The sequence below is a fragment of the Giraffa tippelskirchi genome, chromosome 2 (assembly GCF_054371585.1).
Source record: "Giraffa tippelskirchi isolate mGirTip1 chromosome 2, T2T-mGirTip1v1.2.pri, whole genome shotgun sequence".
Classification (NCBI taxonomy): Eukaryota; Metazoa; Chordata; class Mammalia; order Artiodactyla; family Giraffidae; genus Giraffa; species Giraffa tippelskirchi.
In genome coordinates, this window is record NC_137276.1 from 83,895,514 (window position 1) to 83,917,346 (window position 21,833).

Sequence of the window (21,833 nt, forward strand, 5' to 3'; positions counted from 1 at the left end):
GAGGTGCTATTTGTCTAACATCTAACACACTTGGCATGTAATAGGTGTCCATAAGTCAGAGTTCTCCCTTGTGGTTACACCTTAGACTCACAGGAGGCAGTTTTTAAAAATACCCATACTCAAGACCCATGACCCAGGATTTGACTTAATTGTCAATTTTTAGAAGCTCCCCATGTGAATCTGGGCTTCCCAGGTGGCACTAGTGGTGAAGAACCCACCTGCCAATGCAAGAGATGTAAGAGATGTGGGTTTCGTCCCTGGATCTGGAAGATCCCCTGGAGAGGGAAATGACAACCCATTCCAGTATGCTTGCCTGGAGAATCCCATGGACAGAGGAGTCTGGTGGGCTACAGTCCATGGGGTCGCAGAGTCAGACATGACTGAAGCAGCTTAGCATGAGCACATGTGAATCTAATATACAGCCAGGATCATGCTCCCACTGTTTTAAATGTTTCTCTCTTTGCTTCTCCAGTTCCTTATAGAAATGAAAATTTAATCATGAATAATCTAGAATAGTTCTATTTCTGGAGACTGACTCAGGACATGCTATCCCAGGTTCGGAATCTTTGTAATGTGTTTAAATCATTCCTTGGTACGTGGTTACTATAACAGCGCATATTGAATTCCTTCCATTGCGCCAGACCTTTCAAAACATTTGTTCAAATATTTAAATCTCAACTAATCTGAATTTATCCCTATGAGATAAAGTATATTATTGACCCCATTATACTGAGCAAGAAACTAGTAGTCATAAAGGTACATTCAGTTTTTCAACAAATATTTATTGCATGCATGCCTCTAGGTGATACATCAAAGGGATACCTCTAGTTGAATGAGCTTGCCTCATGTAAGAAAGAAAGGGAGGCTGGACTCAATTCCAGACTGCCTGACTCAAAGTACACTTTCCATCATAGTTTTTTGCCACACAGTGGAATTGCTCAGCCCAGTAGCAGGCACCAGAAGAGCCTCTTGTTTATTCATTCATTCAACTCTCACCCTCCAGGGAGCACTACTCACATCATACTGTGCCTCAATGATGCTCCAGGGAATTGTGCAAGCCAGTGGCCCTGCCATTTCTTTCCTTTTTTAAAAAATTAATTTTTATTGCAGTATAGTTGCTTTATAATGTTGTGTTAGTTTCTGCTATACAGCAAAGTGAATTCAGTTATATGTATACATTTACCCGCACTTTTTAAGATTTCCTTCCCATTTAGGTCACCACAGACCATTGAGCAGAGGTCCCTATGCTATATAGTAGGTTCTTTATTTTATACATAAGAGTTATTTATTTTATACATGTTATTTATTTTATACATAGTAGTGTATATATGTCAATCCCAGTCTCCCAATTTGTCTTCTTCCTTCCCCTCTTGGTAACTGTAAGTTTGTTCTCTACATCTGTGACTCTATTTCTGCTTTACAATTAAGTTCATCTGTATCATTTTTCTAAATTCCACATATTAGCAGTATTATACAATATTTGTCTTTCTCTGCTGACATATTTCACATAGTATGATAATCTCTAGGTCTGTCATTTCATTCTTTTTTTATGGCTGAGTAATATCCCATTGTATATACATACCACATCTTTTTTATCCATGCCTCTGTTGATGAACATTAGGTTGCTTCCATGTCCTGGCTATAGTAAATAGTGCTGCAATGAACATTGGAATGCCTGCATCCTTTGCCTAGGAATGGGATTGCTGGCTCTATGGTAGCTCAATTTTTAGTTTTTTACGGAACCGCCATACTATTCTCCATAGTGGCTGCCATTTCTATCACTGCCATTCTATAGATGGGGAACCAAGGCACTTGAGGGTCTTGGATTCACAATGCTAAAAAGTGCCTCCCAAACCTCAGGCTGGTTTGCAAGCTTCCAAAGGACAAGGTGTCCATCTTCTGTGTGTACCATTCATTGCCTTATATGCTGTGTTTGAGCCACATTAACCAACAGCCGAGAAATGCTTGGCAAGACCTTCCTGAGGGAGTCAGTGCCCTGAGGGACTGGGATGAATAGTGAGTCTCATTGTTGTGGATTCCAAGCAAATGCCAACCCTAAGCATGTGATTGTGCCTCTCCATGATTATATTTAGCTTGTATTGCATCACATATTCAACCAAACATATTAAAACATAGCCTGCATCCAAAGAACTAAATATACAAAAAGAGAGAAAGGAGGCTGTGTCAGGAGGAAGAGAGTGAGTCTCTCCTTTCCATGCTGTTTTGGGGTCCTAGTTTGTACATAGAGTTGATATCAGATACTGACTCAACATTTAGTGCTTTCGTTTTTCTTACTCACAGATATAGTGGAAAGACATGGCCCTGAGAGCCTGATAATGTGGTTCTCTGTCCATCAATTACTCAGGTACATTGACCTGGGAGCAGCCAGAAGCCTTGATCAGGTGAGGCTAGACTCATTCAGAAAGTCTAGAACTCTGGTTCTTGAACTATAATGTGCATCAAAATGTGCCACAGGGCTTGTTAAGACGTATTGCTGAGTCTCATTCCCAGAGTTTCTGACTTATTTGCATTTCTAACAAGTTCCCAAGTGATGCTGTTGCTGCCTGTCTGGGGGCCACACTTTTAAGGCTTCTGGTCTCCAAGAACAAGGCAGTCCCATGGATGCTAGAACAGTCTCAATCTAAGACTGAGAAACAAGGGGAAGCAAGGAAAGGGTTCACTACTATTTATGTATAAAATGAGTTGGCATATATTACATTTGCAGCTTGAATATACATAGACTATTTCTAGATGGTTATAAAAAACCATGAATAATAGTTATTGGGGAGAGGTGGTGCTTGGGGGTCTAGGGTGGTGCTATGTTGATTGTTTTCTGGGTCTGACTCCAGCCCAGAGAAACTTGAACTCATTTTCCTTTCTCAACTGTGTTCCTTTCAGAGTCTGTCCTCCATCATCTAGCTCCCCTTGATGGTTGACTTCCTCTTGGATTTGGCCATGGGAGGCACCAGCAGGGATCTGAGGGTGGTAAGAGAGAAAGATGGAGAGATTTCTTCTCTGAGGTCTCCCCACTTTGGTGCAGTGTCTAGAACACACTTAGCCCCAGCTCTCACTGGGCTCCAGTAAGATCCTTTCCTTCTTTAGCTGTTGCTAGTCTCTGGGGCTTCCACAGCCCCCTTTTTTAATCCCTTAACCCTACCCACCCATCTGTGAGTGGTCCCTTTATTAACACCTCTGAATTTGAACCTTCTGGAGGTGTATTTTGTTTTCTAACTGAAAATGATGGGGAACTTACTAGTTACTGTATATCTTTTTCGATTGTTTAAATATTTTGCAATGCATCTATCATGGATGTTCAAAGAATGCAAATATTAAAGGGTAAATCATCAAAATGAATCTTAAATAACCTAGATCAGTAAATTCCGAAGAGGATTGCTGGAGAATTGGTCTACTTCAGCACCTAATGTACTCTCATTTTGTTTGGCTTTAATCAGATGCTAGCAAGGAATCATGATTTATACTCTTGTACATTCCAGCCTTGTCAGTACAGCTATGGTGAATGTTCCTGAACAAGAGTTATCACTGGTATCTCTCTGCAGACTGCACATGGCATCCAGGTATCAGGGTATAATATGGTGGAAGGAAACTTAACTTGGGAATCACACGGGCTAAATTCAGATCACATCTCTGCCACTTCCGTTCAGTTCAGTCATGTGCACCTCTTTGCGACCCCATGGACTTGCAGCATGCCAGGCCTCCCTGTCCATTGCCAACTCCTGGAACTTCCTCAATTCATGTCCATCGAGTCAGTGATGTCATGGAAACATCTCATCCTCTGTCGTCCCCTTCACCTCCCACCTTCAATCTTTCCCAACATCAAGGTCTTTTCCAGTGAGTCAGTTCTTCGCATCAGGTGGAGAAAGTTTGGAGCTTCAGCTTCAACATCAGTCCTTCCAATGAATATTCAGGACTGATTTCCTTTAGGATGGACTGGTTGGATCTCCTTGCAGTCCAAGGGACTCTCAAGAGTCTTTTCCAACACCAGAGTTCAAAAGCATTAATTCTTCAGTGCTCGGCTTTCTTTATAGTCCAGCTCTCACATCCATACAAGACTATTGGAAAAACTATAGCTTTGACTAGATGGACCTTGGTCGGTAAAGTAATGTCTCTGCTTTTTAATATGCTATCTATGTTGATCATAGCTTTTCATCCAAGGAGCAAGTGTCTTTTAATGTCAAGGCTGCAGTCACCATCTGCAGTGATTTTAGAGCCCAAGAAAATAAAGTCTGTCACTGTTTCCTTTGTTTCCCCATCTATTTGCCAGGAAGTAATGGGACCAGATGCCATGATCTTAGTTTTTTGAATGTTAACTTTAAGCCAACTTTTTCACTCTCCTCTTTCACTTTCATCAAGAGGCCCTTTAGTTCCTCTTTGCTTTTTGCCATAAGGGCAGTGTCATCTGCATATCTGAGGTGACTGATATTTCTCCTGGCAATCTTGATTCCAGCTTGTGCTTCATCCAGTCCAGCATTTCTCATGATGTGCTCTGCATATAAGTCAAATAAGCAAAGCGACAATATACAGCCTTGACATACTCCTTTCCCAATTTGAACTAATCCATTGTTCCATGTCTGGTTCTAGCTGTTGCTTCATGACCTGCATACAGTTTTCTCAGGAGGCAGATAATGTGGTCTGGTATTCCCATCTCTTTAAGAATTTTCCAGTTTGTTGTGATCCACATGGTCAGAGGCTTTGGCGTAGTCAATAAAGCAGAAGTAGATGTTTTTCTGGAACTCTCTTGCTTTCTCTATGATCCAGTGGATGTTGGCAATTTGATCTCTGGTTCCTCTGCCTTTTCTAAATCCAGCTTGAACATCTGGAATTTCATGGGTCACATACTGTTGAAGCCAGGCTTGGAGAATTTTGAGCATTACTTTGCTAGCGTGTGAGATGAGTGCAACTGTGTGGTAGTTTGAACATTCTTTGGCATTGCCTTTCTTTGGGATTGGAATGAAAACTGACCTTTTCTAGTCCTGTGGCCACTGCTGAGTTTTCCAAATTTTCTGGCATAATGAGTGCAGTACTTTAACAGCATCATCTTTTAGAATTTAGAAATAGCTCAGCTGGAATTCCTTAACCTCCACCAGTTTTGTTCATAGTAATGCTTCCTAAGGCCTACTTGAGTTCAAACTCCAGGGTGTCTGGCTCTAGGTGAGTGATCACAGCATCGTGGTTATCTGGATCATGAAGATCTTTTTTGTATAGTTCTTCTGTGTATTGTTGCCACCTCTTCTTAATATCTTCTGCTTTTGTTAGGTTCATATGGTTTCTGTCTTTATTGTGCCCATCTTTGCATGAAATCTTCCCTTGGTGTCTCTAACTTTCTTGAAGAGATCTCTAGTCTTTCCCATTCTGTGTTTTCCTCTATTTCTTTCCATTGATCCCTGAGGGAGGCTTTCTTATCTCTCCATGCTATTCTTTGGAATGCTGCATTCAGATGGGTGTATCTTTCCTTTTCTCCTTTGCCTTCAGCTTGCTTTGATTCCATGAGTCTCCTGTCCCTGCAGGGTCCCCAAAGGGGACTCATCCCATCACATGAAGGATCTGTGCTGTTTGGACATTGCCTCTTGGATGCCATAGCATTACTACTTTTACATTCTTCCATGAACCTAAGAAACAAACCATTAAACCCTTAGCTGTTTTCATCCAATATATGGACACAACATACCTACATCCCATGTCCAAGCCACACCCTTACTAGCTGGAGGAGGGGTGGTCCAGGGGTCAGGCATGACAGAAGGCTTGAACCTAAGGCACTGAGATTTAGAGGACACAAAAATTGTAAATAATGATTTTGAAAGCTTAACATCTATTTAGCAAGAGTAATGGTTTAAAGTGGGAAGTCGCCAGATGGTGTGCACTGTTAATAATGCCCATCTGTGAGCCATGTCATGAATTATAAAATTGATTTGGAGGAGAACATCTCCTGCTGTTTGTCACAGGTGCCAGAATGTCTCCTCATGCTCTGGGGGTCAGGTATAGAATGAGGCAGGCTGAGGTGCATGTTACTTAAAAATAACACTATATAGTGTTTTGTATAACAATATTAAAATACTTGAATGCTAGTTAATTTGTTACAAATATTTGTGGCATCCAGAACTTCCTGCTTCACACACACCTGCCTCCAGGAGCATGGAGGTACCTGGCTGTAGGTAGGGCTGCCTATCTCCAATGCTGCGTTGGGCCACTCTTGACCTTCTGCCCTGATTCTGGTGAGCTTGGCCCATGAGCCTCTTCACTTCAATGTAGATTTCTATCAAGGGCCTCAGGTGCTCTTGCATTCAAGGCCAGTTTGCTCCTGTGTCTCCACCTTGACCCTGCAAACTCTCCCTGTCTGGTGTCACAGCTGCAGGTAACAGAGGTTCCCTCCTTCCTCCTCAGTTCCTCAGGACCAGGTCACTTGGTTGCCTTGCCTGAATGCTCTGCTAGGAGAGGGGATGAGCAGCTTCCTAAAATCTCTAAGGCACAGTTCTTCACCCGTAATGATACTTCACTAAGGAGTTTCAGTAAGGACTGATGTAAAGCATCAGTGGGAACTGATGATGGGGGAAGAGCAGGGCCATCCTCAACCGCAGCCCCAGGACAGCCTGCACACTATTTTTATAACCCACGCACACTCCTTCCCTTGCTCTCTGTCTCACCTGCAGGGAACACCCTCCTCTTGCTCCCCACAAAGCCCCCAACTCAATGCTTCCCCTGTGAAGCCTGTTTACCCTTCGCACCATGGGGATCTTCCTTCCCAGAATCCCTGTAGACATGGCGTCCACCTACCTGTACTTTGCTTTATGCTGCATTCAGTTATCTTCACTTGTGCTTGTCTCTCAGGTAAGATGGAAAACTACGCAGGGAGAGCCGTGCCTTCTATGTCTTTGCATCTTCTCCTGTTGTGTGTCTGACCCAGAATTGGAAAGACATGTGTGCTAAGTCACTTTAGTCATGTCAGACTCGTTGCGACCCCAGGGACTGTAGCCTTCCAAGCTCCTCTGTCCATGGAATTCTCCAGGCAAGAATACTGGGATGGGTTGCCATGCCCTCCTCCAGGGGATCTTCTTAGACCCTGGGATCAAACCCTCATCTCTTATGTCTCCTGCATTGGCAAGTGGGTTCTTTACCACTAGCACCACTTGGGAAGCCCTGGGAAGACACAGGGAGCTTCATTATTCTTATCCATTGTGTAATTCATCTTGTCCTGTTATTTCAGTAGTCCCCAATCCCACACTGCACTAGAATTACCTGGGAAACTTTCAAATATGCAGGTTCTCGGGCCCATTTCACTAGATCTAGAATGGAGCCAGGTTTTGGATATTTATTTAAAAGCTCCCCCACGTAAGTCTAAGGTACAGCTCAGAGCATGGTGTGAACCAGGATAACTTTGTCCTCAGCTGTACTTAATCCCCCTGCCACTTCAATTTGTCTGCTGGCTGCATTTTCTCCATTTTAATATTTCAAATGATATCTTACATGTTAAATTGCAACCCTCAGCTCCTTTTTGATATAATATACAAGAACTCATCTTTAAGGCAAGTGAAAACTTTTGCCATTACCTCATTGGGCAGAGAGTCAAGCTGTAAAAAACCAGACGAGTGATTCCTTCAAATTGATGCTCTCATTAATCAGTGAGCCATCTTCCAGGCACCTGTGTAAAGCCAGGTAGTTACCATTTGTGACATTCTGTTTCCTTCACCCATATAAATCAGGCAGAACTAGCAAACAACAAAGGTACTGTTACCTATCAGGGTCACCAACAGGTAATGATAAAAGAATAGGTAAAGAGGGAAAAAACAGGAATGATGAATCAATGAGGTTATTATGACAAAATGATTTAATATGTGAAAGTGAATTAAGGAGGTTTTGATGACATTTACAAGTTTCATTTCACTTGAGGATCACAGTGAATTCAGTATCTCCTGAAAAACTTTTAAGAATATTTTATTTTGAAGACGTTCTGCTAACAAGACAGGAAAAACAGTCTTGAGGAATACTTTCCCCATTTGCTTCTTTTTGGTTTACTGCAGTGTTATTACTGAGGAAAGGAAACCATGAGGTGAAAAGAAAAAAAAAACCAATAACCCACAGAATTCTTAAAGAGTCAATGTGATTTAAAGTGAATATTTTTGTAAGATGGTTGAAACAAGGAAACTGAGGAAGTGTACACTGTTTTACACTTCCCTAAATTATGTTTTTCAAAAATGTCCATTGGGCATCAGTACACTTATAGATATGCTGTCAGATTAATTTTCTTAACAGTTACTTTAAAAACAATTTTGTTTATCTGTTCAGAATTAAAAGAGTTATTATACTTTGTTATAAACTGTGGAGCTGCTTTACTGAAGATTTATTATTTCAACTTTGTCTCTTCAATGTACAGTTAAACTAGGCTCTAGAATTAAATAAGTTCCTTCTGCATCTACACAGTTATTTTTTTCATGTGCAAAATTTCCATTGTTCATGAATCTTTAGTTTAGAATGGATTACTTTTCCCTTGGATATCTTTTCAGGGTATTGTTTTTATTAAAATTTGCCATTTTCCTTTTATGGAGAAGCTCATTAGATAATACACACTGCTCATACATCCAGAGCTTTCACATACCTTAATTCCTCCCTCTGAAATATAAACAGAGACTAAGGATCACTAATACTGTAAAATCCTCCAATATGAAGGAAAGTGACCCCAAAACAAATATACAGGCTGAAGGAATGCAGATTGATGAGAGGAGATGAAGAGAGCAGAAGAAAATGCTGAAACAATTAGAATTCACATCCTCCAGGAGACTAAAGGAATTACTGTACCCATTTTTAAAAAATGAATCAAACTTGAGGAAAAAGAAGGAAGACCAGGGGAAAGCAACATGGGTTAGAATGGTTGGTGTCAAGGAAGAAATGACTCTCAAGTTCCATCACCCTTTGGGGGTGAGCATTCCGTAATGCAGGAACTGTATAATCGAAGGTGTGGAATCAGGAATAAAGCAGTGTGTGTCTCAAAGACAGAGCAGTTGCTCAGATTGAGATTACACTGAGAGTAAGGATACATGCTGAGCAGTTGTGGGAAATACAAATGGGTAAGTAAGATGAAGCTATGTTGATGAGGGCTTTGACTTTAGGATTTTGGATTTAGTTCCATAAGCAGTAGGTACACATTAGCTGGGGGTGCATGTGAGATTGGGAACTGGGCCACTGAATTGCAGTTTCCGTAAGCTTCTTCAGGTTAGTGGTGGGGTTGAGACACATGAGTCAGAAAGACAGATTAAAGCTTATAGGAAACACCCAAAAGTTAAGTGATGTTATTGTAAAATAAAAATTGTGTCTATTACAATTTTTAAAAGAAACGGAAAGCGTTATTTGCCTTCAAATTTTCTTGATTGATTATAACTAAAACCCTGAGTTATTTTGTTAAACAGCATTTCCAAAAAAAGTATCATGGCAATCATTATTGCAAGATCACTGATGAGTATTATCTCTCGAAAAAGCTCTCTATACACCACAGAGATGGTTATGATTCTGCCACTGCTTGGGGAAAAAAATCAAACAGCGCTTTTATGCTTTACTTACATAGAGAAGCATTAGAACTTAGTGGTTTAGGTTCAAATTCAAGATAAGCCATGTTAGAGAATTTAACCTGCATAACCTCAGTTTCCTTATCTGTAAAATGGGGATAGTGATAATTAGGAAAATACTTGTCACATAATAAATGTTAACTGTTACTATGCTGTGAGGTCAATGTTATGTTTATAGATTCATTGATTAGAATATTGGCTGCTTGGAGCTAATTTATATCAGAAAGAATACCTCCATTTATTGTAGTGGTAAGGGAAGAGTTAAAAGATGCTGTAAGTAATAATTAAGTAATGAACAATGGGAAATTTAATCAAAGTCCCCATTTAAGGACAAAGCACCATTCCTTGGTTTTGAATCTATTATAACTGTAGTATTATTAATAGTAATAAAGTGCTTGGTTACTATAGAACCAGGACTTGGAAACAAAGCCAAGTGACATATGTATATATTTATTTAATGGTGGGAGACCCAGCACATTTGGCGACGGGCACAGTGTTCCACTCAGTGAGATGAAATGCGTGCCTCAAGCCAGCTTCTTTAGAGGGACTGTTATTCATCACAGCTGTAATGTTCTCTTCAGAGAGCTCCCACCAGAATGGAAAAGGCGCACTGGCAATTTATGTACAAAAGCCAACCCACGTTTGGCTTTGAAAATTCACTGGAAAAACTGTATGCAGTCTGTTAGTTATTCATGGACATGCTCTGGTTTCTGATGGAAGTGCTGTGGTTTCGTTTGTTACCATCACAGTAAAATTAGAAAGCAGCAAAGAAAAATTAAAGGACTGACATGTAGACATATTCTAGCTGACAAATCATTATGTGTAAGTTTCATAGTTCAGCTGCCATGTAAAAATAGTCATAATTCACACAGCCCTATGTTTGAAGTATGCAAACTGGACTTTGCCCTGATTGTCGGCCCTGCCCCCACCTTCCTTTGGTAAAATTATAGAGACGTCCTCTGCCCTGGGACACTCAGCGTGCCCTGAAGAGCTAAGGGTTTGGGACGCACGAACACCCTGCCTTCCTCAGCAGTGCGATTTCTGTAAACTCTACTGAAACATCTTTTAACATCTAATGAAACAATGTAACTGAAAATATAAATTTGCAAAATGCTGCAGAGTTGAATCTTGATTGAAACGGAATATTATCTCCAGTTAACCTTTCAACTGAAATAGTTTCCCTGTCCCTTAATTAGATAAGTGTATAAGTCTAGACACCAACATTTCTCCTCAAATAACATTCTCTCACATCCACAGAGGAATGCTATGCTGTTCTAAAAGCACATTCGCATCTACCATCACAACTGATCTTCACAAGAAAAGTGAGAGACAAGCATCACAATGCCCATTTTACAGCTGCAAACATCAAAATCTAAGAAAGTAAACTGCTTTGCCCCAGATTTCACAACTAGGAGAGGCAGAAGTGGGGTTTGAATCCAGGGCCTGGTAAAGGGTCCAACATTTATGCCACTTTCCTGAAATGTGTTTTGGAAGGGAGGTAGGACTTTGTTTCCTATTTAATGATGAATTATTCCTATTAATAATTTAATGATGAATTAAATCTTTATTTAAATGATAAAGAATACAAATACAGTTTCTTTTAGTCCCAGCCAGAAAAGCAGGCATCCCTGGTGGCTCAGACAGTAAAGACTGCCTGCCATCTAAGAGACTTGGGTTTGATCCCTGAATCGGGAAGATCACCTGGAAAAGGAAAAAGCTAGCCCCTCCAGTATTCTTCCCTGGAGAATTCCAGGGACAGAGGAGCCTGGTGGGCTACAATCCATGGAATCACAAAGAGTCAAAGACGACTGAGCAATAACACTTTCACTTTCAGAAAAGCGAACATGATACTGTGATGCTTGAGTATGGGACATGTAAGAAATGTGATGCTGTCATTTTGTTGGTTGATTTTCTGCCCATGGGATCAGTTCTGTACTCATTTTACTTCAACCAACCCAGAACTGGGCAACCACTACGTAGCAAGCAATCTGCTAGACACTGAAGACAAAAAGGGTCAAGTTTCAGCCTTTGTCTCAGAAGTCCTTTTTGGAGACAGACGGTTCAGTTCAGTTCAGTCGCTCAGTCATGTCCGACTCTTTGCGACCCCATGAATTGCAGCACGCCAGGCCTCTCTGTCCATCACCAACTCCCGGAGTCTACCCAAACCCATGTCCATCGAGTCGGTGATGCCATGCAACCATCTCATCCTCTGTCGTCCCCTTCTCCTCCCACCCCCAATCCTACCCAGCATTAGGGTCTTTTCCAATGAGTCAACTCTTTGCATGAGGTGGCCAAAGTATTGGAGTTTCAGCTTCAACATCAGACCTTCCAATGAACACCCAGGATTGATCTCTTTTAGGATGGATTGATTGGATCTCCTTGCAGTCCAAGGGACTCTCAAGAGTCTTCTCCAACACCACAGTTCAAAAGCATCAATTCTTCGGTGCTCAGCTTTCTTCACCGTCCAACTCTCACATCCATACATGACCACTGGAAAAACCATAGCCTTGACTAGACGGACTTTTGTTGGCAAAGTAATGTCTCTGCTTTTAAATATGCTGTCTAGGATGGCCATAACCTTCCTTCCAAGGAGTAAGCGTCTTTTAATTTCATGGCTGCAATCACCATCAGCAGTGATTCTGGAGACCAAAAAAATAAAGTCTGACACTGTTTCCACTGTTTCCCCATCTATTTCCCATGAAGTGATGGGACCAGATGCCATGATCTTAGTTTTCTGAACGTTGAGCTTTAAGCCAACTTTTTCACTCTCCTCATTCACTTTCATCAAGAGGCTCTTTAGTTCTTCTTCACTTTCTGCCATAAGGGTGGTGTCATCCGCATATCTGAGGTTATTGATATTTCTCCCGGCAATCTTGATTCCAGCTTGTGTTTCTTCCAGCCCAGCGTTTCTCATGATGTACTCTGCATTGAAGTTAAATAAGCAGGGTGACAATATACAGCCTTGATGGACTCCTTTTCCTATTTGAAACCAGTCTGTTGTTCCATGTCCAGTGCTAACTGTTGCTTCCTGACCTGCATACAGGTTGCTCAAGAGACAGGTCAGATGGTCTGGTATTCCCATCTCTTTCAGAATTTTCCACAGTTTATTGTGATCCACACAGTCAAAGGCTTTGGCATAGTCAATAAAGCAGAAATAGATGTTTTTCTGGAACTCTCTTGCTTTTTCGATGATCCAGCGGATATTGGCAATTTGATCTCTGGTTCCTCTGCCTTTTCTAAAACCAGCTTGAACATCTGGAAGTTCACAGTTCACGTATTGCTGAAGCCTGGCTTGGAGAATTTTGAGCATTACTTTACTAGCATGTGAGATGAGTGCAATTGTGCGGTAGTTTGAGCATTCTTTGGCATTGCCTTTCTTTGGGATTGGAACGAAGACTGACCTTTTCCAGTCCTGTGGCCACTGCTGAGTTTTCCAAATTTGCTGGCATATCGAGTGCAGCACTTTCACAGCATCACCTTTGAGGATTTGAAATAGCTCAACTGGAATTCCATCACCTCCACTAGCTTTGTTCATAGTGATGCTTTCTAAGGCCCACTTGACTTCACATTCCAGGATGTCTGGCTGTAGGTGAGTGATCACACCATCGTGATTATCTGGGTCGTGAAGATCTTTTCTGTACAGTTCTTCTGTGTATTCTTGCCACCTCTTCTTAACATCTTCTACTTCTGTTAGGTCCATACCATTTCTGTCCTTTATCGAGCCCATCTTTGCTTGAAATGTTCCTTTGGTATCTCTAATTTTCTTGAAGAGATCTCTAGTCTTTGCCAATCTGTTGTTTTCCTCTATTTCTTTGCACTGATCGCTGAGGAAGGCTTTCTTATCTCTCCTTGCTATTCTCTGGAACTCTGCATTCAGATGGGAATATCTTTCCTTTTCTCCTTTGCTTTTCGCTTCTCTTCTCTTCCCAGCTATCTGTAAGGCCTCCTCAGACAGCCATTTTGCTTTTTTGCATTTCTTTTCCATGGGGATTTTCTTGATCCCTGTCTCCTGTACAATGTCACGAACCTCTGTCCATAGTTCATCAGGCACTCTGTCTATCAGGTCTAGACCCTTAAATCTATTTGTCACTTCCACTGTATACTCATAAGGGATTTGATCTAGGTCATACCTGAATGGTCTGGTGGTTTTCCCTACTTTCTTCAATTTAAGTCTGAATTTGGCAATACGCAGTTCATGATCCGAGCCACAGTCTGCTCCCGGTCTTGTTTTTGCTGACTGTATAGAGCTTCTCCATCTTTGGCTGCAAAGAATATAATCAATCTGATTTTGGTGTTGACCATCTGGTGATGTCCACGTGTAGAGTCTTCTCTTATGTTGTTGGAATAGGGTGTTTGCTATTACCAGTGTGTTCTCGTGGCAAAACTCTATTAGCCTTTGCCCTGCTTCATTCTGTACTCCAAGGCCAAACTTGCCTGTTATGCCAGGTGTTTCTTAACTTCCTACTTTTGCATTCCGGTCCCCTATAATGAAAAGGACATCTTTTTTGGGTGTTAGTTCTAAAAGATCTTGTAGGTCTTCATAGAATCATTCAACTTCAGCTTCTTCGGCATTACTGGTTGAGACATAGACTTGGATTACCGTGATATTGAATGGTTTGCCTTGGAAATGAACAGAGATCATTCTATCGTTTTTGAGATTGCATCCAAGTACCACATTTTGGACTCTTTTGTTGACCATGATGGCTACTCCATTTCTTCTAAGGGATTCTTGCCCACAGTAGTAGATATAATGGTCATCTGAGTTAAATTCACCCATTCCAGTCCATCTTAGTTCGCTGATTCCTAGAATGTCGACGTTCACTCTTGCCATCTCCTGTTTGACCACTTCCAATTTGCCTTGATTCATGGACCTAACATTCCAGGTTCCTATGCAATATTGCTCTTTACAGCATCGGACTTTGCGTCTGTCACCAGTCACATCCACAGTTGGGTATTGTTTTTGCTTTGGCTCCATCCCATCATTTTTTCTGGAGTTATTTCTCCACTGATCTCCATTAGTATATTGGGCACCTACTGACCTGGGGAGTTCATCTTTCAGTGTCCTATATTTTTGCCAGACAAGCAAACAGATAATACCTCACAGTATTCTAAATGCTGTGACAGAGAGGTGCACACAGGCTGCTAGGGGAGCCCAGGGGAAGGGTTGGGTGTGTCAATTAAGGAAGATTTTCTGCAGAAGGAAATATCTCAAATTAGTTTTGAAGGATGAATAGGAGTTTTCCAAGCAAAGAGGAGGGGAAAGAAATACCTGGAATGTTCAGAGACATGGAGACAGAAGACAATAGGAATAAATACAGTTCCTGCTGAGGGACACAGGAAAGGAGGGGCACTTTAAAGGGGAATAGCATATAATCATAAAGATAGTTAAGTTCACATAGTGCTTGCCTTGTGCCAGGCTCTGTTCTAAGCACTTTACATGTACAAACACATTTATCATCCACAATTTTGCAAGCAGGCAACTGAGACACACAAATATTAAGCAGTCTGGCCAATAGTCCATGGCCCATGCTTTCAACATTATGCTATATTGCTTTCCAGAAATGCGTGTGTAGCAGAGAGAGGGAGAGGGAGAACAGAGGACGCTTCCAGAGAAACAGAAATGAGCGGAATTTTGGAAAATCTCTGCACTTTAGAAAAAAATTAAACCAATGGAGGGACTTTATTCTGGAAAAGTGGGGTAAGAAGGCAGAGGAAGAAAATGAACCTCAGTATTATTAAGGAGCCTATACATTAAACTCAAACTCAAATAAGAATTTTCTCCTGGGTAGGAGTAAGCTGTGTCAGACCTGTGTCCCCTAGTGGGCTTGTCAAGGAACCTTCCAGCAGACTCTGCTCCCCATAAATGTTTCGAGTAGTCAAAATCCTGCCATGTTATTAGGGCAGCACAGGAGGAAAGCATGAATTTGTTGGAATGCATGAGCCCTTTGGGTACAGATGTTTAATAAATATTGATTGATAACAAATCATAGTTAGTGCTATAACTAAGGTTAGTAAAATTAATTGGAAACACATTGAATGTTAGCTTAGTTGTTATGACTCATGGCTAACAGGTGAAAATTCAATAAGGAAAGTTTTACCCTTTTCCTCATTTTTAAGGACGTTAATGTAGATAAGCTGTCACTAGCTAATAAGAAGTTCAAAGTCAAATTTGCAGTCCTCTTCTGTCAAGGAAGAAAGAACTCTGTGATAGGTATTCTAATTACTAATCTTGCCATCATTTTATCTTATTTTTTCAGTGCTTATTTCCTCTCCATATTTACTATTTCCTTTAAAGCAATTTTTACTGCACTCTATGTATCTTTGAAAATGCCCACAAATTCTTTTGCAATGAGGTAAAGGTGTAATTAAATACATACACAAACCAGATGTTACTTGAAGACCCCTTGGAGGGTTAGTTAAAATTAGTTTACCCCTGATCAGAGAAACTCAAAGAATTCCTGTGATTCCACACTCCTGTGGGCCATGTCGATTCAAACCCACTTACTCATTTTTCTTCTCATTCTTTCAACAAGCATTTACTGACCACCTCTACATCCCAGGCACCATTACATCAATGGCAAGTCCCTGTCCTGGAGGATCTTCCATCCTAGTAGATGAGAGGCAGGCAGAGAAGCAGACAAGAGCAAAAGAATTATGTACGTGAAAAGATAGTTCCAGGGAGTGAAAAGTTTGATGAAGAAAAGGAGACAAAGAGATGTGGGGTGGGGGGTGAATTTCCCATGGGGGCTCAGGGAAGTTCTCCCTGAAAAGTGACCTCTGATTGGGACCTGAATGGCCAGGTTGATGGCCTGCAGGTCTGGGGGAGGAACTGCAGGCAAAGACAACCATTAGGATCAAGGCTTTGAGGTCGGGCTGGACGGGGAGAATGAGTGGCAGGGGTTAGCTGCACGTAGGAGAGGGGGCTGGAAAAGAAGATGAGTGGCTAAGGGGGGTCAGGTCACAAAAGGCTTTTGTGAGAGGCCAGGGGAGATGGGAGTTCATTCTTAGTTGGGGTCTGAAGGCCTCTGCCTTATGGTTTTTAAAGACCGTAATTTCTATTTTGTGGAAGGAAGATTGCAAAAAAGTAGGAAACCCATTGCGGGGGGCTCTTGCAATTGTCTGGGGGAAGATAGTGGCCCTGGAACTACGAGGTATTGAGCATCCAGGGAGAAATACAGTGGATCCTTGAACAGCGTGGGTTTGAACTATGTGAGTCCACTTATACATGGATTATTTTCAATAGGAAATACTATTCTACTACACGATCTGCAGTTAAATACGTGGATGCAGAATCATGGATGTGGAAGAACCTCATCCTGTATTTCTCCCTGGATGCCCAATACCTCATAGTTCCAGGGCCACTATCTGTCCCCTGGACAAATGCAAGAGCCGCTCCCCCGCAAGGGCTGACTTTAAATTATATGTGAATTTTCTACCACATAAAGGGTGGATGTCCCAAACCTGGCTGCTGTCAACTGCAGACAGCGGCAGGTTCACTTTTAGAGATGATGAGACAGAGGCAAAACTCCTGCCTCAGTCCCCCACCCACACCCTTTGCTGACTTTTGCAAGAAATTTAATTGCATCAAAACTGTAATTTTTGGAATTTTACTTAAGTTTGAGGAGTGAGAAGGAAGGGCTTACTTTGGGGAACCTGTGAGCATCTTTGACAGGGCCCCCTTTGTCTCACTCTGCCCTCTTTTACGGGTCTGTTGTGCCCACCCATGAACCCTCCTCTCTATGCAAATCCTCCAGCACTTATAATCCTGTCCTCACTGCCCCCTGCCTCAGAGGGAGCAAGCCCTTTACCTCAGTGCCAGTTGAAGATCATTGCAAATATGTTAAATCAGATGGAAATCCACCCACCATCCGCATTAAATGTTAGTTACATATGAACTGACTTGTGGCTGACTAGGTGATACAATGTTATGGTTTGTAAGGATTTCATTAGACTTTTATTTTATGGTTTATTTTTCTGTTACAATAATCAATTTTTATTTTTTAGGCCTCAAACATTTTGTGGGACATTACAAAACTCACGTCCTCTGTGCCTGTGGAACTTTGTGATTCAAACAACCGTGACTGAGGGGCCAGGCTCGCTGGCACTGTGGTGAGTGACATCACCTCCATGTGACTACACATGTACACCAAAGGACGAATTGCAGTGTCAGCAGGCTTCCAGGACACTGCTTGCGACGGAAACGCGCGTCTCCCCACCCTCCGCTGTTACAATGGGCTTCCTGGGCCATCCGCCTTCCTCTTACTCACAGGTTCCTCTCTACTCCGCACTGCTCTGCTCCCAGGACCTTGGGCCCAGAAAGGTCCACCCAGAGCCTGAGGTAGTAGAAATTCTGGATCCTGGGTTCTCCATGGCTGATCTAGGGTGAGAGCATAGCTTCCACTCAGGAGCCCCTGAGGGTGCGGCACAGACTGGGCAGAGAGAGGAACAGTCGGAAGAAGGGACTCAGGACCCTCACATGCAGGAATCTTGAGGCAAAGAGATGAAGACGAAGCCTGGAGGAAAGGGAGAAAGCGTGTGTGGTGAGGGGCAGTGGTAGGGGGTGCAGAAGCATAGGACAGGCCCAGGTCTGGCAGCTCCTGGGAGGACAGGCCTGCTCCTGGTGGATTCCTCTAAGGCAGCTTCATCTTGGCTCCAGCAGGCACTACAGTTTGTGTTTCAACAACCACACAGCTTACCTGGGCGCACCCTTCCTGGCATAGTTCTCATGCCTCTCCTCCCCACCTTCTTTTTCCAGCACTTCTTAGAGGTATAAGGGATCCTCCCTGTGTGTGGAGACTCAGACGTCAAAGTCACAGCAGATTTAGGGGTTGAACACATGACCCCTAGCGCCAGGTTGCCCCGGCTTACATCCGAGCTCTGTGCTCAGTCACCTGGGCGTGTGTCTAAAACTCAGCCTCTGTTCACCGGTGCTGAATGGAAACATGGAGACGGCGTTTTGGGTGAAGTAGAAAAGAGCAGCTTTTATGGGTTTGTCAGGCAAAGGGGGCCACAGCAGGCTAATGCCCTCCATGTGTCCCAACCATGAGGGTGTAGTGAGGAGAGCTGTCGTGTTCAGAGAGCAGGTGTGATCAGCTCATGGACATTCTTCTGATTGGTTGGTGGTGGGGTAATTGGGAGTCAACATCTTCAACCTTCTGGTTCCATCCAGTCCAGGGTCTACGTGCTTGTGGGCAGCATACAGTTGACTTCTCCCACCTGGTGGGGGTTTCAGTATCTGCAAAACAGCTCAAAGGATGTGACAATATTATCTGTAGACCTTAATATAGAATCTATAGACCTGACTTTGTTTAATGGCTAAAGTATTATTATTTCGTCTCACTTGACTGTTTTCCTTTCTTTCTATATTCTCTCACTTCTCTGATTAAACTTATTCTTTGACTAAAGTTTTTCTATAGACAAAAGGCAAGCAGAGGCATGGGTGGGGGCCTATTCTGGGAAGGATTTGTAAGGTTTTGCTCGGTTACCTGGGCCCTGGGCCTACTTCTTATCATGTCTGTGCCTCAGTTTCCTCAGTTGTAAATGGGCTGGAAGTAGTTCCCCTTTCACCAGCTTGTGATGTCAGCTGCGAAGTTCCTAGCATATACTGAAAGTGAAAGTCTCTCAGTTGTGTCTGACTCTTTGTGTGCCCATGGATTGTAGCCTGCCAGGCTCCTCTGTCCATAGGGATTCCCCAGACAAGAATACTGGAGTGGGTAGCCATTTCCTCCTCCAGAGGATCCTCCCAACCCAGGGTCTCATGCATTGCAGGTATTATTTACCAGCTGAGCTACCAGCGAAGCCCTCCTAGCATATGCTGCTGCTACTGCTGCTAAGTCGCTTCAGTCGTGTCCGACTCTGTGCGACCCCATAGACGGCAGCCCACCAGGCTCCTCCGTCCCTGGGATTCTCCAGGCAAGAATACTGGAGTGGGTTGCCATTTCCTTCTCCAATGCACGAAAGTGAAAAGTGAAAGTGAAGTCGCTCAGTCGAGTCCGACTCTTCGCGACCCCATGGACTACAGCCTACCAGGCTCCTCTGTCCATGGGATTTTCTAGGCAAGAGTACTGGAGTGCGGTGCCATTGCCTTCTCCTAGCATATAAGGATTTGCAAATGCTTCACTATTATTGTTTTAAAGATTTGTCAAAACAAGATCACAAAACTGTGGCATATTTTAAAGTTTACCTTAGCAAGTTATAATTTTAACTCAGAAAACACAACGGTATATAACTGTGCTATGACATGCCATGCTAAGTTGCTTCAGTCATGTCCAACTCTTTGCAATCCTATAGACTGTAGCTCACCAGACCCCTCTGTCCATGGAATTCTCCAGGCAAGATACTGGAGTGGGTTACCAGTGCCCCTCCTCCAGGGGATCATCCTGACCCAGGGATCGAACCCACGTCTCCTGCAGCTCCCCCACTGTAGGCAGATGCTTTACTGATGAGCCACCAGGGAAGCTCATATAAGTGTGCTATTCTCGAGTAATTACATGTTTTTTTTTCTTCAATTAATTTGCAGCACCTGAGATGAGGTATGGGTCAATCACAGGACACAGTTTAGAGATGAACAAGAAGCATCTATATATAATGCCTTTTTAGGAAATAATGTCCAAAATTTAAGTTTGAGATCCTTTGTGAATGTTTGTCTCCAGGCCAAGTGCTTTTCCTGGTCCCTCTCTGAACCCCCACTCCCACTCTCATTCATATCTTAAAATAATGACAGCACATAAGTGTGGGGGCTGGATTAGACTCCATTTCCTAGCTCTCTGATTTTAAAATGGGATTAACAGGGTATGAGATAGGGAGGAATAATGCAGGGCTAAAACTCCTATGTCCTGTAAACAACTGAAGTCAGGCAGTCTTTGAGGAGATGAAGGCCCACAGGTCCTGGTCACAGGAGAGCTGTGGAAGGAAAGACAAACTCTCTCTGTTCAGTCACCAAGTCATGTCCCGACTATTTGTGACCCCATGGGGACTGCAGCATGCCAGGCTTCCCTTTCCTTCACTATCTCCCCAAGTTTGCTCAAACCCAAGCTCTCTCTACCACCCAATTGTTTTAACTCATCATGTCTGTGGGTGATTTTCAACCAAATAGCATTTTAGAGCCACAAATATGACCCTAAATTACAGCAGTCCATAAATTAGGAGGAAGTGGAGGGCATGGCAGCCCACTTCAGTATTCCTACCTGGAGAATCCCATGGACAGAGGAGCCTGGTGGGCTACAGTCCATGGGATTGCAACTGAAGTGACTTAGCGCCTGTGCATAGGAGACAGAGAGGGAAGGGCAAGATAACCCCACTCCCTGGTTTCCTCTGGAAACATCAGTACATGAAGGGCTTTGCGGTTGCTACTGCAGGAATGTTACTTGCAAATCTTTAAAAACAGGAGCCTTGGCTGCTCTCTGGGAAGCTGAGATGAAAGCCTACCTAGACTGGAGCAGACTGGCTGACCTTTCAAAGGCCTTTTTATCCTTGAGCGCCTGGTTTTGATGTAGTGTTGAGTATTTTTCAACTTCCTATCAAGAGTCAGGGAGATATGAAAAATAAGGTCGGGTTCTGCACTCATTGCTTCATGCATTTTTAAAAGGTTTTAAAAATGGATAAACATTGTAGTCACTCGATAAATAATATTCCAACAAAATGAGAAATTTAAATTTGTCTATTTTGCAAATCTAAGAGTTCAAAATTCCTATGCAAGAATCCTTGTGGGGGGAAACACCATTTTTTTAAAAAAATGGGAGACAAGTCCTTATTGATCAGCCCATAGTAGAAACACACCACATTTTTGTTGAATGAAGGAGATATTGAGGAACACAGTTTTTTATGTCTTAATGTTTATTATTTTGGAGGAAATAAAGTCAATGGATAAAGATGACAACTTAAAAAAATAGCTGACATTTATCGGAAGGACTTTTTAATCTCAGTTACCTGCTGCTGTGTAACAAACCACTAAACGTGTAGTAGCTTAAAATAATATTTTATTATTTCTTAGTATTCCAGGTGGCACTAGTGGTAAAGAACCTGCCTGCCAATGCAGGAAATGTAAGAGACACGGATTCACTTCCTGGGTCTGGAAGATCCCCTGGAGGAAGAAATGGCAACTCACTCCAGTATTCTTACCTGGAGAATCCCATAAACAGCAGAGCCTGTAGGGCTACAGTCCATAGGGTTGCGAAGAGTCAGACATGACTGAAGTGACTGAGCAGGCAGGAGTCTGCCTGGGCTCAACTGGGTGGTACTTCTGCTCCACATGGTGTCTTC

At 42.6% G+C, this 21,833-nt stretch overlaps 1 long non-coding RNA gene across 1 annotated transcript in view; it reads left to right on the plus strand.

Annotated features, from left to right (window-relative positions):
- Positions 1–18,874, plus strand: part of LOC145538069 (uncharacterized) — a 54,298-nt gene extending 35,424 nt beyond the window's left edge. Inside the window, exon 4 of the long non-coding RNA XR_014076621.1 lies at positions 17,577–18,874. This is a non-coding gene — a long non-coding RNA (uncharacterized LOC145538069). The remainder of the gene's footprint in view (positions 1–17,576) is intronic.
- The last annotated feature ends 2,959 nt before the right edge of the window (positions 18,875–21,833 follow it).